The sequence below is a fragment of the Benincasa hispida genome, chromosome 7 (genome assembly GCF_009727055.1).
Source record: "Benincasa hispida cultivar B227 chromosome 7, ASM972705v1, whole genome shotgun sequence".
NCBI lineage: Eukaryota > Viridiplantae > Streptophyta > Magnoliopsida > Cucurbitales > Cucurbitaceae > Benincasa > Benincasa hispida.
This window is the reverse complement of record NC_052355.1, coordinates 29,415,557-29,430,845: the sequence shown is the minus strand read 5'-3', so window position 1 is coordinate 29,430,845 and position 15,289 is coordinate 29,415,557. Positions and strand designations below refer to the sequence as shown.

At 34.1% G+C, this 15,289-nt stretch overlaps 1 long non-coding RNA gene and 1 pseudogene across 1 annotated transcript; both read right to left on the bottom strand.

Annotated features, from left to right (window-relative positions):
• Nucleotides 1–1,968: 1,968 nt before the first annotated feature.
• LOC120081607 lies at nt 1,969–3,932 on the bottom strand. The gene is made up of 2 exons (XR_005482889.1): nt 3,552–3,932; nt 1,969–2,250 (listed from the first exon to the last, which is right to left on the bottom strand). It is a non-coding gene; the product is annotated as an uncharacterized LOC120081607 (long non-coding RNA).
• Nucleotides 3,933–11,872: 7,940 nt separating this feature from the next.
• Nucleotides 11,873–15,049, bottom strand: LOC120081253 (annotated as a pseudogene).
• Between the last annotated feature and the right edge of the window lie 240 nt (nt 15,050–15,289).

Sequence of the window (15,289 nt, the reverse complement as noted above, 5' to 3'; positions counted from 1 at the left end):
AATGGTTGTCAAAGGGTTCCATCAGAAGAAATGTGTCGATTTTGATGAAATTTTTGCTCCAGTTGTCAATATGTCTTCTATACATGTAGTTCTGGGTTTGGTAGCTAGTATTGACTTAGAGATTGAGCAGATGGATGTTAAGACTACATTTCTTCATGGGGACTTAGATAAAGAAATCTACATGGAACAACCAGAGGGTTTTGTGCATAAAGGCAAAGAGCATCTGGTGTGTAAATTGAAGAAAAGTTTTTATGGGTTGAAATGAGCACCGAGGCAGTGGTATAAGAAGTTTGAGTCAATTATGGGGGAGCAAAGCTACAAAAAGACTACTTCTGATCATTGTATTTTTGTCCAGAAATTTTCTGATGATGATTTTATTGTATTATTGTTTTATGTTGATGACATTTTGATTGTTGACAGGAATGTTTCGAGAATTAACCGGTTAAAGAAACTATTGAGCAAATCCTTTGCCATGAAGGATTTGGGGCCAGCAAAGAAAATTCTTGGAATTCGAATAGTTCGAGACAGAACTTCCAAAAAGTTGTATAAGTCACAAGAGCAATACTTGGAAAAGGTGCTTGAGCATTTCAACATGAGTAAAGCGAAACCGGTCAGTTCTCCTTTATCTAGTCACTTCAAACTAAGTAGCAAACAGAGTCCTTCTATAGATAAAAAGAAGGAAGATATGAGCAAGATTCCTTATGCTTCAGCAGTTGGGAGCTTGATGTATGCCATAGTATGTATTAGACCTGATATTGCTCCCGTTGTTGTTGTTGTTAGTCCTTTTATGTCCAATCTAGTAAAACAGCATTAGGAGGAGTCAAATGCATCATGAGATATTTGAGAGGTACTTCTAATTTGAAGCTCACATTTGGAGGTGGAAAGTCAGTTCTTGTTGGGTACACTGATTCAAATACGGCAGGAGATCTAGACAATAGAAAGTCTACTTTTGGTTACTTGATAACATTTACAGGTGGTGCAGTGTCTTGGCAGTCAAGGTTGCAAAGTGTGTTACACTTTCTACAACTAAAGCAGAGTATATTGCAGCAGCAGAGGCTTGTAAAGAGATGTTGTGGATGAAGTGTTTTATATAGGAGCTTGGCTTCAAACAACAAAGATATGTGATATATTGCGATAATCAGAGTGCTATTCATCTTGGTAGGAATGCTACATTTCATTCTAGAACAAAGCATATAAATGTGAGGTATCACTGGATGAGAAATACTTTGAATGATGAATTGTTTGAGCTTGAGAAGATACATACTGATCATAATGGATATGATATGTTGACGAAGAATCTACCAAGAGAGAAGCTTGAGTTTTGTCGTTCCGCCGCAAGAATGACAAGATCCTCCACAAAGTGAAATAGGGGGAGATTTGTTAAGTTATTTCACTTTTAGTGAAAGCCCAATAAAGGCCCAATTGGGCTTTTTCTAGGTATTGTTTAAAAACAATACATCAGCCGCCGGTCAGTGTGCAAAACGCAAATCGAGAGTTAAGAAAATGGCAGAAAATTGGAGTTTCTTTGCAATCTGAACAGTAACGTTCTTCAGCCATTTGGGGATCAATCTATGGTCCAATCGAGCTCAAACTTTGACAGCGTGTTCTTGACATGAGGTTCTTCAATCTAGACGGTGGAGATTTCGTTTGGAGCTACCTACAGTCAAATACCGTGGGTAATTGGTTGCCACTTCAAGTGAGACGTTTCCAATTTTATTTTTCTCAATTTGTTGTTGTTTTGTTGCCAAGATTGTTATCTTGAGATATTTAATGTGTATGCCTCTAGTTGTGACTAGAGAGAACTCATTGTAACCCATTATTGATTATAGTGGAGAATTTGACTTCGGTCCATGGTTTTTTACTCCTCATATTAAGGGGGTTTTCCACGTTCAAATTGCATGTGTCCTTGATTATTATTGTTGTTGCTAGTTAATTAGTATTCTATTAAATTCACACAAGAGTGGATAATTGATCCGAAGAATATAGTGTTTATCCCAACAGTATGTTGGGAGTTCCTAAATCTAAGTTACATGTATATATAATTCCCTGGTTTAGGTTTAACAATATCTTCAACGTAATGAAAAGAAAAGGAGATCAATATGTGCCAATGTTCATTAACGCTAGAATTACCTGTACATGGCTAGGCTACAGTACAAATAATGTAAATATCATCTGCATCAATCAGCTGTCTTTATCAATTCCAAGCATCTATTCTTCAACAACATTAATGTTCTTCTTCGGAGAGGCAAGCTGCAAGAGCATGATGCTAATATCAAATGTTTGCAAGATGCACACTTTTACTATGAATTATCTATCCTCAATGAAGAACATTGTCATAATAGAATATGAACGTAAGAGGAAAGACAGTCTCGAGCTTGCCACAAATGGGTGCTTAAAGAAAGATGTAAGTTTAAGAAGTAATTGTTAAGGGTAACTCAAGATTTTCCACAGTATTCCTAATATTTTGGTATTGTAGTGCCCCATGTAAGCCGAACAAATTTGGCACTACTACAAAGTTCAAACGAATCATGGAAAAGAAAAACATTCTCAACCATCACAGAGAAAACGATCTTTTAAGTATCATAACATGGTCCTTGGGAATACATAGTAATATGTCGATAAAAAAAACTAAGTTAAATGAAATACGCTTAAGCTTTTAAGACAAATGGTAATTCAACATGTGTTTGAACAAAAGTTTTATGTTCAAACTTCGAATCAATAGTAATAAGCATTTGTTGGTCTCATACTAATTATCGAACCTACAAGCATCAACTTAAGTTGTCAGATCTAGAAGTGGTCTAGTAATGACAATTCAAAAGATCTAGATGTTTTTGACAATTGTTCATGACATCAAACACGTATACGATTGAAGTTCGTTGAAGGAATAGAATCCCGAACTACTCTTTAGTCGAGTAAAAGTCAGTAAGACACGGGGAATATTCTGCTTTTAAGAACTAGATAATGCCCTGCACGTTTTCTCTCTAGAGCTTGTTTGAAATGACTTTCTAAGTGCTCAAAGGTCGGTTTCGTGCAGATTTTTACTATCAGTTCCATTCAAAACAAATCCATTGAAGCCTTCAAAGCTTCCTCGTCCCTAGACTACAAATTCAAATGAGAAAACTGCAAGAACCAGCAATAAAGCAATGGAAACCTATCCTCGAAAACGGAAAACTAAAATTTAAGAAATTTATCACTTTCAAGCTATGGAATTTGTAATACTCCTCTTACTTGTGGAACCTAAATGAGCACAAAAGCTAAAAAGTGAAGTAGTCAGGATACGATTCCTGTAGCTTTGTAAATGTTAGATCACTCTTCAACTCAAAAACCAAATTCAATTATAGCGAATTTATTCTTTTCAGTATACTCTTAACAATACCCAAACACAACCAAAACCCTCAGCCCCAACTATCGAAGCTACCATAGACATTTCAAATCCAAAATTCAAGATCAATCACCTTGTAAACTTAAAATTAGGACCTAATCGGTAAATTTTATATGCAAGATGGAATTTCAGAAGATGATTTTGAAAAGGGGAAAGAAGAATTAATGACCTCCGCAGCAATAGCAGCAGTAACAACAGGAGAGAAGAAGGAGGAGTTCTGAGGAGAATTCAAGTACTCGTTGACCAAAAGAAAGTGAACTGGAACATTCTGCAGGTTCGCCATCAGCAGCATCAGAAGCTTGTTCTTTATCCAACAAGTTTTGTTTGCTCGAAGATTGCTGCTGATGCTTTTGAATTTTCATTCTGTGGAGGTTCCATTCCAGCTTTTTGATGTAAGCGTGCTTGAAAGAGTCTCTGATCCTCGTCGAAGGCCATAGATGCATCTTCCCCTCTCGATTGGGATGAACAATGAAGAGGGATGAAGCTTCTATCAGAGTATTTCACAAAAATTGACTTCTATTTTGTATTGTTTGTGCATTTTGTTTTGAAATATACGATAATTTTAGGGCAGACTTTCAATTTCTAGTGCCATTTTTTCCCATCTCGTGAAGTCAATTTATCTTCATTTTTTTTATTTCCTTCCATTCTCTACCATATTTTAATTAATTTCTAAATTTGTTGTTAAATAATTGTTATCCTGACAAAAACAATAATAATAATAATTTATTTTCTTCTTAAATTTTAAAATTTTAAAATGTTAGATATTTAAGTTCCATTGAGTAACTATTTGATTTTTTAAAAAAAATATTAAATCCATAAATATTACTCTTACATCTAAATTTCTTCTTTTGTTATCTACTTTTTATCAATAATCCAAAAAATCAAACAAAATTTTGAAAACAAAAAAAAAAAAAGTAACTTTTAAAAACTTGTTTTATTTTCGAATTTAGCTAAAAATTCAACTATTGTACTAAAAAAAGATGCATATCGTTATAAGAAATAGGGGGAAAATAAGCTTAATTTTCAAAATGCGTAAAAAAAAACGAAATAACTACCGAAGAATCTAATTTTTTAGTTTTGAGTTTTATTTTAAATTAGTTTCTAAGTTTCAAAATTTACTAATTATCTTAAATAATTCTTGTAAGAGATCTGGAAAGTTTTAAATGTAGACTTAAAAAATTATTTGAATTAACATGAATGCATCAACCAAAAACATGAGTCAAACAATCAAATTTACAATTTCTCATACAATTTTGATCGGAAAAGTTGGTAAGAAAACTGATGAATGTTATTAATGGCATTTAATAAGTAAGGGATAAATGTAATTTTGCATATGACATTTTCCATGTTGATCGCCCGTCGAGAAAAAATCTAGTTTTTTCAAAAGATTTTTTTTTTTTTATCAAAAACATAAATATTCATACAAAAAATACTATAAAATAATTTTAAAACAAAAAAAAATGATAATTTACTGTCATTAAAATCTTGGTAGTGAGAATTAATATGCAAGAAATAGGTTTTCTACCAATTGGGTAAAAGGATTCGAACTACATATCTCATCGATACTAACACATTTGGATGTCAATTGACATATGCTTACTTTAATTATTATACAAAGATAGTTAATGATCAAGAAAATTTAATTTATTGTTTATATGCTAAAAAAAATAAATAAAAAAAAAACTACTAACAACTTCTAATAAAACTAATGCTAATTTACGAGTTTTGATTTTAAAAAGATGTTAGTTGTGGGGAGAGATTTTAAGGAAAATTGTCAGAAATACCATGTTTAAGTTTTCACCTTACAAAACTAGCACGTTTTTTGAAAATTAGATAGGATAGTTTTTCTCGGTCCATCTTGGACGAGAGTAGCCACCGAGATTTAGTTAAAGAAACAACGTTTTCTAACTTATCAATTGTTTTGACCTTCTCGGTACATCCTATTACACATTCATATTAGATTTTTTTTATTAATCTTCCTAAATCTTATACAAACTATCAAAATAGATTTTCCAATTGGGTTTTCCAATTATCAAAATAGATTTTCCAAATTGATTCATTTTCAAATTTTGGAAATATCAAATTTTGCGACAAATTAGATAAGATTTGGGAAATATATAGAATTTCAATATTAATCTTGCCTGAAATTCCTCCGAGAAAGTTCAAATATATGAATTTGGGTGTTAATTATGCTTGAAATTTCACCGAAAAAGTCTAAATATAGAATCTCGATGTTCTTTTGCACGGGTCTGAGAACCACATAATCTTTTCAAATTATATGCAATCTCTCCAAACCTTATACCAACCCTTTGAAGGATGCGTGAGCACTCGCGTGGAAGTGGATCGTAGACCAATATTATTTTATACAGAAACAAAAAATTCAGAATTAAAAAACGATTGGTATGCATCTAAATTACAGCATGCTTTACACGAAAGAAAACATCGAGGAAATTATGAGTTTTGAAGTACTTACCCTTGAAGTCACAAATCTTCACGTAATTCCTCTCGATCATGATCTCAACGTTCTCCCACGAACTCTTCGAACCAAAAGAACACAGCAACGACAAAACCTAAAATTTGGATACCACCACTAGAAACCTTGGTATTCTTCTTGCTCCCACAATTAAATGAGAGAATAAGGGGGGAGTTATCCCCTCCCTTTATTAATTCAAAAAAATAAAATTTAAAAAAAAAATTAAAAATTTTAACTTAGTTATTAATATATATATATATATATAATATCTAATGTTATATCTAATATAACACATAACCTATAGTTTATATTATATCATATATAATATAACCCATAGTTTGATATTCTCTCATTTAACCTATAGTATTTAATATGAATCATATTTGTATTAAATTTAACTTATAGTTTTATATGAATCACATTCATATAATTAATATTTGAATCAAATTCAAAGATTTATTTTCTCTCTTTATATTATAATGTATCATATACATTATATTAATTTTATCATATATAATTAATTTCCTCATTCGATTCTCATTAATCCTAGTTGAGCTATCGAGGGGACCTTATGTACCTATAGATTGAAGATCCAATGGTACTTGATCAATTAATTAAACTCTTTAATTAAATAAACCAACTTCCACTAAAGACCGATAGCTGCACTCTTCACACTATAGATATATTTATGTGTCCATTGGATATAACCAATTAATGGTGGGTTGACCCTCCACAAATTGCTCGTAAGTACAGTTGGGCCAAAAATACCGTTTTGTCCTTGACCTTCCACAAATTGCTCATAAGTATAGTTGAGCCAAAAATACTGTTTTATTCCTATAATTACATCTAACTCCTTAAATACCACTGATCCCTCTAATGAAAAATAAATCATAGTCCAACTATGACCAACCCTCTCTCAGACCAGGAGAGGATGTGCGTCACGCTGTTCAAGCCTCAGAATCAGCCCTTAAGATAGTAATTTCTCCACTTTCCCTAACAGTAGGGAATGAGTGAACTTCTTCTTGTAAAGTTGCGTTCCCAACTCCCCAATCAGACAAATCCCTAAAATGAAAGGCATATTGAGTCGGCGATACAGGCCATTCTCACCTATGCAAATCAAAAGACCGCCTTCATAGGCAGAAGTTCACATCTCACTCAGGATTCAAATCAAGTCACCTATGGTCATCCTAGTGAAATGTAAGTCTCTTCTATTAACAGTGTTATATAGTGAGACTATTCATTTCGTGGTCTGGTCTTATACGAACTTTTTGTATAGAACACCCCTCCTCAAGTGCACGAATGATTAGGATCAGATCATTTATAGCACTTTATAACAATTATAACAACTAAAAAGCGGATCATATTTGTAGTGTCATCAGGATAAGGTACCCAATCTTATCCATCTACTACAGACCGTTTAGGTTATCACTTAAACATGATCCACCTGTATGTCTCCACATATATGTTTAAGTTATAGGAGATAAACTTTTATCTTAGTTTAATGATTTTATGGGTTAATGCTACTAAATATCAAATAAAATGCCTTAGATTTTATTAGATAAATAAATTATTTGTACAATACAATTACAAAATACAAGACCCACGAGATTTAGGGCATCAACTCCAACACTCTTACCTCTTCCCGAATTTTCTCTTACAATATTTCTCAAAAAAATCTAGCAAATCTTACCTTCAATTTATATTTACACAAATTTCTAAATTGATTTACTGATTATCTAATTAATTTACCGATTATCTTTTCAAATTTCTTCCAATTGTGTAAAAGTGTGGTTTTTAAATTTTGGAAAGATTTTGGAAGATTACGTAACATTTGGATCTACCCAAATCTTATTATATAATCTAGCGAGATGTATCGAGAAGACCCAAAACAATCAATAAGTTAGAAAAAAATAAATTTTTAACTAAATCTCAGTGGTCGATCTCGTCCGAAATAGACCGAGAAAAACTATTTGAACAAGTTTTAAAAAAACGTGCTAAATTAATAAAGTGAAAATTTAAACATGTTATTTTTGACAATTTTTCAGATTTCAGTAAATAATCTTTAATATATAAAAACTCTAGATCTTTCGACAACTTTCAATTTTGGTGAAGGTATTAACGGCATCGAAGTTCCAAGTGTTGTACTTTTGGGATGTGGACGTTATGGAATGACAGTAATAATTCAATTGTGGACAAGTCCATCTCGATGGCTAATGTTGAAAAAAATGATGATATAATAATCTCTTGGTGCATGTGTGTTATATTAATCAATTGAATTATCTAAATTGTATACATGTTTTCTCCAAATGAACCCAAGTGTAAGTTTTAATGGAGTTTCTTGGGGATACCAAAGTCAAACACAGGGACTTCATATAACTAATGAAGTTAGTTAAATGATTTTCACAATATTTTCTAAATATTTGGTGACTCCCTTGAATAACTACTTAAGCATAATTGTAAATCAAGGTGAAGGAATGGTGTAGGTGGCATGCATTGACTATGTGTGTGATGGTGATGCGTTGAAGGTGGAAATCACAGATAGCAAGCGTTGAATTATCAATGAACAAGTGTAGTGTTCTTTTTTAACTTTAAGTTAATTTCTACACCTCTTGGTGCTCAAGCTATATTTATGTTATCTCTAAGATGCATGCTAAGTTAAGTAAACAAATTAGTTGACTTTATCTCTAAAGCAACTTCCTTCTTTAATGAAGTCCACAATCACTTTCTCTCTCAAGTAGTTGATTACTTCTACTTAAATCAATTAGCTAGATGGATTAAAGCAAGATAATAACCACATATTAAACAAGAGGAACTCACTTTTGCACTCAACTCATTAGGATGATGAATCACTCTACCCAACCCATATGCGATTTAGCTACTCATGATGGGTGAACTGAGGTAAAGAGATGGAGAAAATCATGATTGCATTGAAAGTAATTAAATAATACAAGTGAAAGTTCCATATCCAATGAGTTTAGAGATATCTAGAAGGTAAATAAAAGAGTTGGTTGAATGGATAAAGATTGGGGGTGTACATGAGTTAAGTTAGGCCAGGTTAGAGGATTTCGGGTTGGTAAGATACGTGAACCGATCGGTTCTTGATAAAGGGTCAACCCAACCCAATATTTTCAGGTTGGGTCATCGGGTTTCTATTTTTTTTTTTTTTTTTTAATTCTCTTCCTTGAATCCTTCTTGGGATCTTGATGGAGATCGTGAGGTAAGGCGTGAGCTGGGGAGTTGAGGGAGACGTAAAACGAACTGGGGAGGAAGGTGGAGAACTAGAGGCAAGAATCAATTATAGCACCATAGATAAAATTCAAGATATGAAGACAATATTTCAAAGGGGCAAAAGAGAAAACAAAAGAGGGGAGAACTTAAAAAAAAAAAAAAAGTGATCAAGGAGAATAAATTAAAGAAGAATAAGAATTACCCAAATTAAAGCAATGTCCTAAAAGTAGGGAAGAATGATGTTGACTTTCTAAAATTCATGTTCGTCTTCTTCCTCTTCTTCTAAATTCCTTTTTGTAGCAGCTTCTAAATTGTTTCTTTTCCTTTTTTATGGTGATTAGCGAGGCGAACTGAGGTAGATAGAGACAACAATTGAGCGAGATAAAGGACTGAGGAAGATGACGATTTTGGAAGCGAATGGAATTGGCACAAAAACTATCGAGTGGCAAAAGACCTAAAAATAAATTATATTTTACTATATATATATATATTATTATCAAGGTCGGGTTGGGTTGAACCAAACCAAAATTTTAATAACCCAAGACCCGATCCGAAACTAAAATTTTTTTAACCTAACCCTTACAGTTTGGGTTAAGTAGTTTAGGTTAGTCAGATTACTGATTTTCCTTTGGTTATGATGCTTGCTTTGGCTGTGAAGATGTATGGAAAGTGACCAGAAGATCACTCTCTCGAGCTCAATCTCGACAGTCTCTCCTTAGTCTTCAGTGGAATAGACTTGGTCATTGTCTTCCTCTCTTATCTACGTATGTACAAAGATCTCTCTCTAAGTGTTTCACGCTGTGCCCAGAATCTACCTTTTTCACTAAGGACTTCTATTTATAGCCTTCGAGTTCAATAACTTGTTCTCTCTCATGACTATTTGACAGGCACATTAATTTCCATGCCCTGCTTCACCGCTCTTTCGTGATACATTGATTGGCTCAGCTGCATCCTATTATGTCTACTACTAACTTGTATCTTGATTTGTTAGGAAGTGAACTTATGTAATGCACTAACCATGTGTTGATCAACTTCAGCACCTCGAGCCATGTGTCTTTGGCAAAAAAAAAAAAAAAAAAAAAAAAAAAAAAAAAAAAAACATGCAGGTTTAGGTCTCTGCGGGGTCCCAACTAATTGGGTGGAGGAATCCCCAACTTGACTGAGGATGGGAAACAAACTAAGGACCTTGTTAGGGTCCCCGTCTGAGGATGGGGTGGGGATGAGGAGGGTATCCCCATCCCGACTCTCGACCCCAATTAGATTTTTAATTATATATATATATATATATAATTAAGTAATGTAATAAGTATTTTAAATTTAATTAATTTTATAATATTATCTAAAACTTAAAAGGTCTTTGTAGTTAGTCTAATCCAACTTCCAAGCCTAATTACCTAAACCCTAATCTCTTTTCACCATTCATTTTTTATTTTCACTTCACCTTGTTTATCAAGTTCACGATTCATGATAGCCACAACCGCAAGGTTCACCATCTCATCTCTTCATATCTTTAATCTTCTCTGTTCTCCCCCTCTGAACATGTTGCCGCTGTCAAAGTAAATCACACCCTATAGTCTTCAAGCACACTTTCCTCTGTCGAACACCTTGTTGTCTGCCGTCTTCGAACAGGCCATCATTCGTCGTCAAGCACACCCTACTGTGATGAGTTACAAGGATCGGCTCCGAAGTCATTATTGTCGCTATGAGTTACAAATTTTGAGATCTTTGCTATTTTTTTAACAGGGGATAATGGGGATGGGTCCTTGGGGGATCTGTTTCCCCTGACGAGGAATCCCTGCCCTCGTCCCTGCCTTCAATTGATGGGGATAGGGGTAAATCCCCTCTCCCCATTCCGATCCCGTTGCCAACCCTATATGTGTCCATGTTTCTCCTTACAGCTTGATAATTTTTATTTTTTGTTCTTCAAATCCTGTATTTTAGATAGGATTAACAAGTTTCACAAGTGTTGAACGCAAAACTCATCTTTTAACATGATTTCCTTCTTAAGTTAATGCATTTCCTATTGAATTTCCTTGATTATTCTAAATAAAAGCTACAATAACTTATATTTCTTTAAGTTATTTGCTGATATTAGTATGAAATGTGAGTTGATCTTCGATTACATTGAAGATTTTTTACATGTGAATTTGAAGCCGAAAATAGAATTTGTTGTTGCCCTTTTGTCTCCTATGTAAGATGGTCCAAAATGGACTAGCAATTGATATGTTTTTTGTTCTAGATGACACTAGGTATAGTATTGGGGTTCTTGTTAAAAAGTCTAATGGTCGTTTTGTTACCGATTTGCAAGGTTTTAAACCAAGGACTCCGTCAACCCTTTCAACAGTGGCTTATGCTATTTTTGGACGGGTTTTAGCCGACTAAGTGAGTAGAGATCCAAGATTTCCATCTTTTGTCCGACTTGCAACTGATGGTGCAGATGTTAAATGACCAAATTGGTGTTTCCACTGAAGTGGGCTACGATTTTAAGAGATATTATTTCTTCTTATTTTGGTTTTCATAATATGTTGTTTGCCATGTTCGTAGATTGCCCAATGTGGCGCGTAGACATCTCCATTTCCATTGTAGGTAGCTTAGGAGCTTGATGTCTCTATGACATATATTTAACAGTTGTAATGAAGGTTTTCTTGTGTAAAAACAAAACAACTTTCATAGAAATAAATGATGAAAGTACAAATAAAGCCTCATGTTAACTTTAGAATATATAAACAAACTTCTGTAACCATTTTATGAACACACAAGCATAGGAATAGGATTGTTGGCCAAGGATATAGGGGCATAAAAAATGAACATTAATAAGCCAAGTGGTTACAACTTACAATTACAATACAACAAGCTTAAAGTTAAAAACTAATAAGAAAGAAAAACAAAGCGCATATTTGAACAATCGCCCCCAAACCAAAAGTTAAAAAAAGCTTAAAAATGACTTTTGCTTGTGGAATACAATCATCAAACGGAGGGGCTGCTGCTGAAAGAACTGAAAGCCTTGCGAGCGCCGGCTCTCAAAATGAACTGATGGTAGAAGGCTGCGATTGCGGCCCCGACGAATGGCCCAACCCAGAATATCCACTGCAAAAGCCCAGTCCATTAACACTTTGTTAAGAATTATAATCCACAGATATTGCATTTAAGAATTAAAATTAACATGTAAATGAATTTGAATGTATAGAAAGATTAGATTAGATATTAGAGATACTAACATGGTCATCCCAAGGTTTTTGCCTGTTTAAGATAACAGCAGGTCCGAAGCTTCTGGCAGGGTTGATGCTTGTCCCAGTAATGGGGATGGTGGCCAAGTGAACCATAAACACAGCAAACCCAATTGGGAGTGGGCCCAATACCTTTTGTTATTTAAAAAAAAAAAAAAAAAAAAAAAGATCAAATCAAACTATTTGAAAACAGGCCAAAAAGACATTTGATTCAACAAGAAAATGATCAAAATCATTCAATACAACAACAAAATTCAACACTTGAGAATAAAAGAAAAAGCCAAAGAATAGCCTTCAGATAGAATCCAATCACGAAACTCGAAAATAAACAAGCAAGTCACAAATTCAAAGTTAGAAACGTGAGAGGAATAAAAAACAAAAAAAATGATTAAGCTAAAACTTTGACTAATAAAATAAACTCATGACATGAGTCAAAAGGTGAATCATTTCTTACCAAAACATGAAAAAAGTAAAAAGACAAGAAAACGTGACATTAAAGAGTTGGATCTCTAACAACCCATAGAAAAAGGCCATAGGGGTGATTGGACAGGTAGAACAGGGGTGAAAAGCCAGTCTCGTGAGACCCCAACCAATAGTAATATAATAAAAAAAGCTACTCCCAAAGTTTGCCCGTTGTTTAAAAGAATGTTTCTGTTCTCTATTACCCTTGACATAGGGTAAAAAATGATAAAATGGGTAAGTTATGTAATTTGGGAAGAAATAGAGTAGAGGGGTAATGACGTGGCAGCCATGTGGGAGAATAATAGGATTTAGTTCGGATGGAAGTGAGAGATTCTTACACAAAACCCAAGGCAATAAGTAATATAACAAAAAAGGAAACTCTAAACTCAAAGAAATAAAAAGGAAAAAAAATGAAGAAAAGAGGTAATTCTTTTATGATGGGGAAAGAATATTATATGAGGTGTCCAAAAAAGGTGACCAAAACTGACCCCAACGGCCTTAATGGCCACGCTGATGCCTAACATTTATACAGCTTTATCTTGGAAACAAAGGGTTTTTGCTGTAGCTCACATTGAATGGCCCTTCAAACCATTGGTGTGGTTACATGGGGAAACAAAAACCCTCATTTTCTTGGGAAGCAAACAAAGGGTTTTTGGAGTTTTAGGATCTGGGAAATACCTATTTTGAGCACAGATTTCTTTGACCATTTTTAATATGTTTTCTCAGCTTTCAAAACCATTCTATTCAGTTTCGTTTCGTTGTTGTTTAGTATAAAATTAGAATATTAATTACATGGACTAATATTTATAGCCACAAATAACAGATTAGGTGATGGATTTTGAAATTGATTTGAATCTTTGCTTTTTTTTAATACAGAAAACTATGGCCAAAAAAATTAATTATATAATAGGGTAGCTGTTCAGAACTATTCAAAACAAAATCCATACAAATATAACAGATCCATCCAAAATAACAAACAAAAATCCCACAGACAAATCCGAGATTCAGCGGAGCTACTGTACTGGCGGGTAACGCATGTTCATAATTAACTTTAAAAATATATTTAATATTTAAAACATCTGCAAATTGACACAAAATGATATTTAAATGAAGATTCTGTTAAATAATGAAAAGTAGTATGTTAGAGAAAGAAATTTTATAGGGCATATATTAAAATAAAAAACGTTAGAGGGAATGGAGTGAAAATATAAAAATAAATAAATAAATAAATTAGGGGAAGATAACAGAACGTACAGGAACATGGGAGTCTCTGGCGTTTCTCTTGGAATCAGTGGCGGAGAAGACGGTGTAAACCAAGATGAAGGTACCCACGATTTCAGCCCCCAAGCCGGTGCCTTTGGTGTAGCCATGGGCCACCTGGTTCGCACCGCCACCGTACTTGTTGAAGTAAGCCTTCTGGAACGCTTTCACGAGCCCCGTTCCGCATACGGCTCCTAAACACTGAGCCACCATGTACGCCACTGCCCGCACCAACGACACTTTNCCCGAACGTCACCGCTGGATTTATGTGCCCTCCTGCAGTTTATTTTTCCACAAATATATTAATTATTTTTTTAAAAAAATACAATATTATATTAATTACATTAAAAGAAATTATCAACCAAAAAATCTTAGTGATAATTATTTTCTCGTTACATGAAGAAATAAAATAATTATAAAGTATAAAATATTAAAGAACCCTGCTTTTCGAAATCTTCTTCTAAATATGTTGTTTTGTTTTATGATATGAAGATAAAAAAAACTATATCCAAGCGGTCACATCCGATACTTTCTATCAGTAATGTGGTCTCTTAACTTTTTACTCAAAGTAAAAATAAATGACGGACCAAGTAAAATCGTGAGTCACATTGTTACACGCTCTCGTTAATTAACAGACCTGAAATGCCGGCGGTGCAGTAGACAAGGACAAAGATCATGCCGCCAAAGGACCAAGCGATGCCGAGAATGCCAACGCCGTCGCAAGCGTCGGCACCAGGCTTATCGGTATCGGTCTGGCTATTGTAGCCAATCACAGTCAAGATGGTGACATAGAGAAAAAGAAGAGTGGCAGTGAACTCGGCGATGATGGCCCTGTAAAAGGACCACTTGCCGAGCTCCGCCGAGTCGAACAGCGGTGCCGGCGGAGGGTCCTGGTAGTCCTTGCCGGGGAACCCTCGCGCCACCGTCACGTCGTCTTTGGCCATAATCTAAAAAGGAATTGCAAAGAGAGATATTGAAGAGAAGAAGAAGGGAGAAAAGTTTGGGCGAGGAAAGGAGGAAGGAGAGTGGGGAATTTATATGGAGTGATGGGCGTGTATTGTCGTTGAAGTGATTTATTATTTTCTACGTGATTTTTTCTTTTAATTATTCTTCTTTGGAAACCATTACTATATTTGCTAATATTAGTTTCCATTTTATATAAGTTAAGTATCATTTTTCGTGGCTTATTATATAAGTTAAATTATAAGTTTATGAAATTTTAGAGTTTGTGTTTCTATCTAATAAGTCTTTCAATTT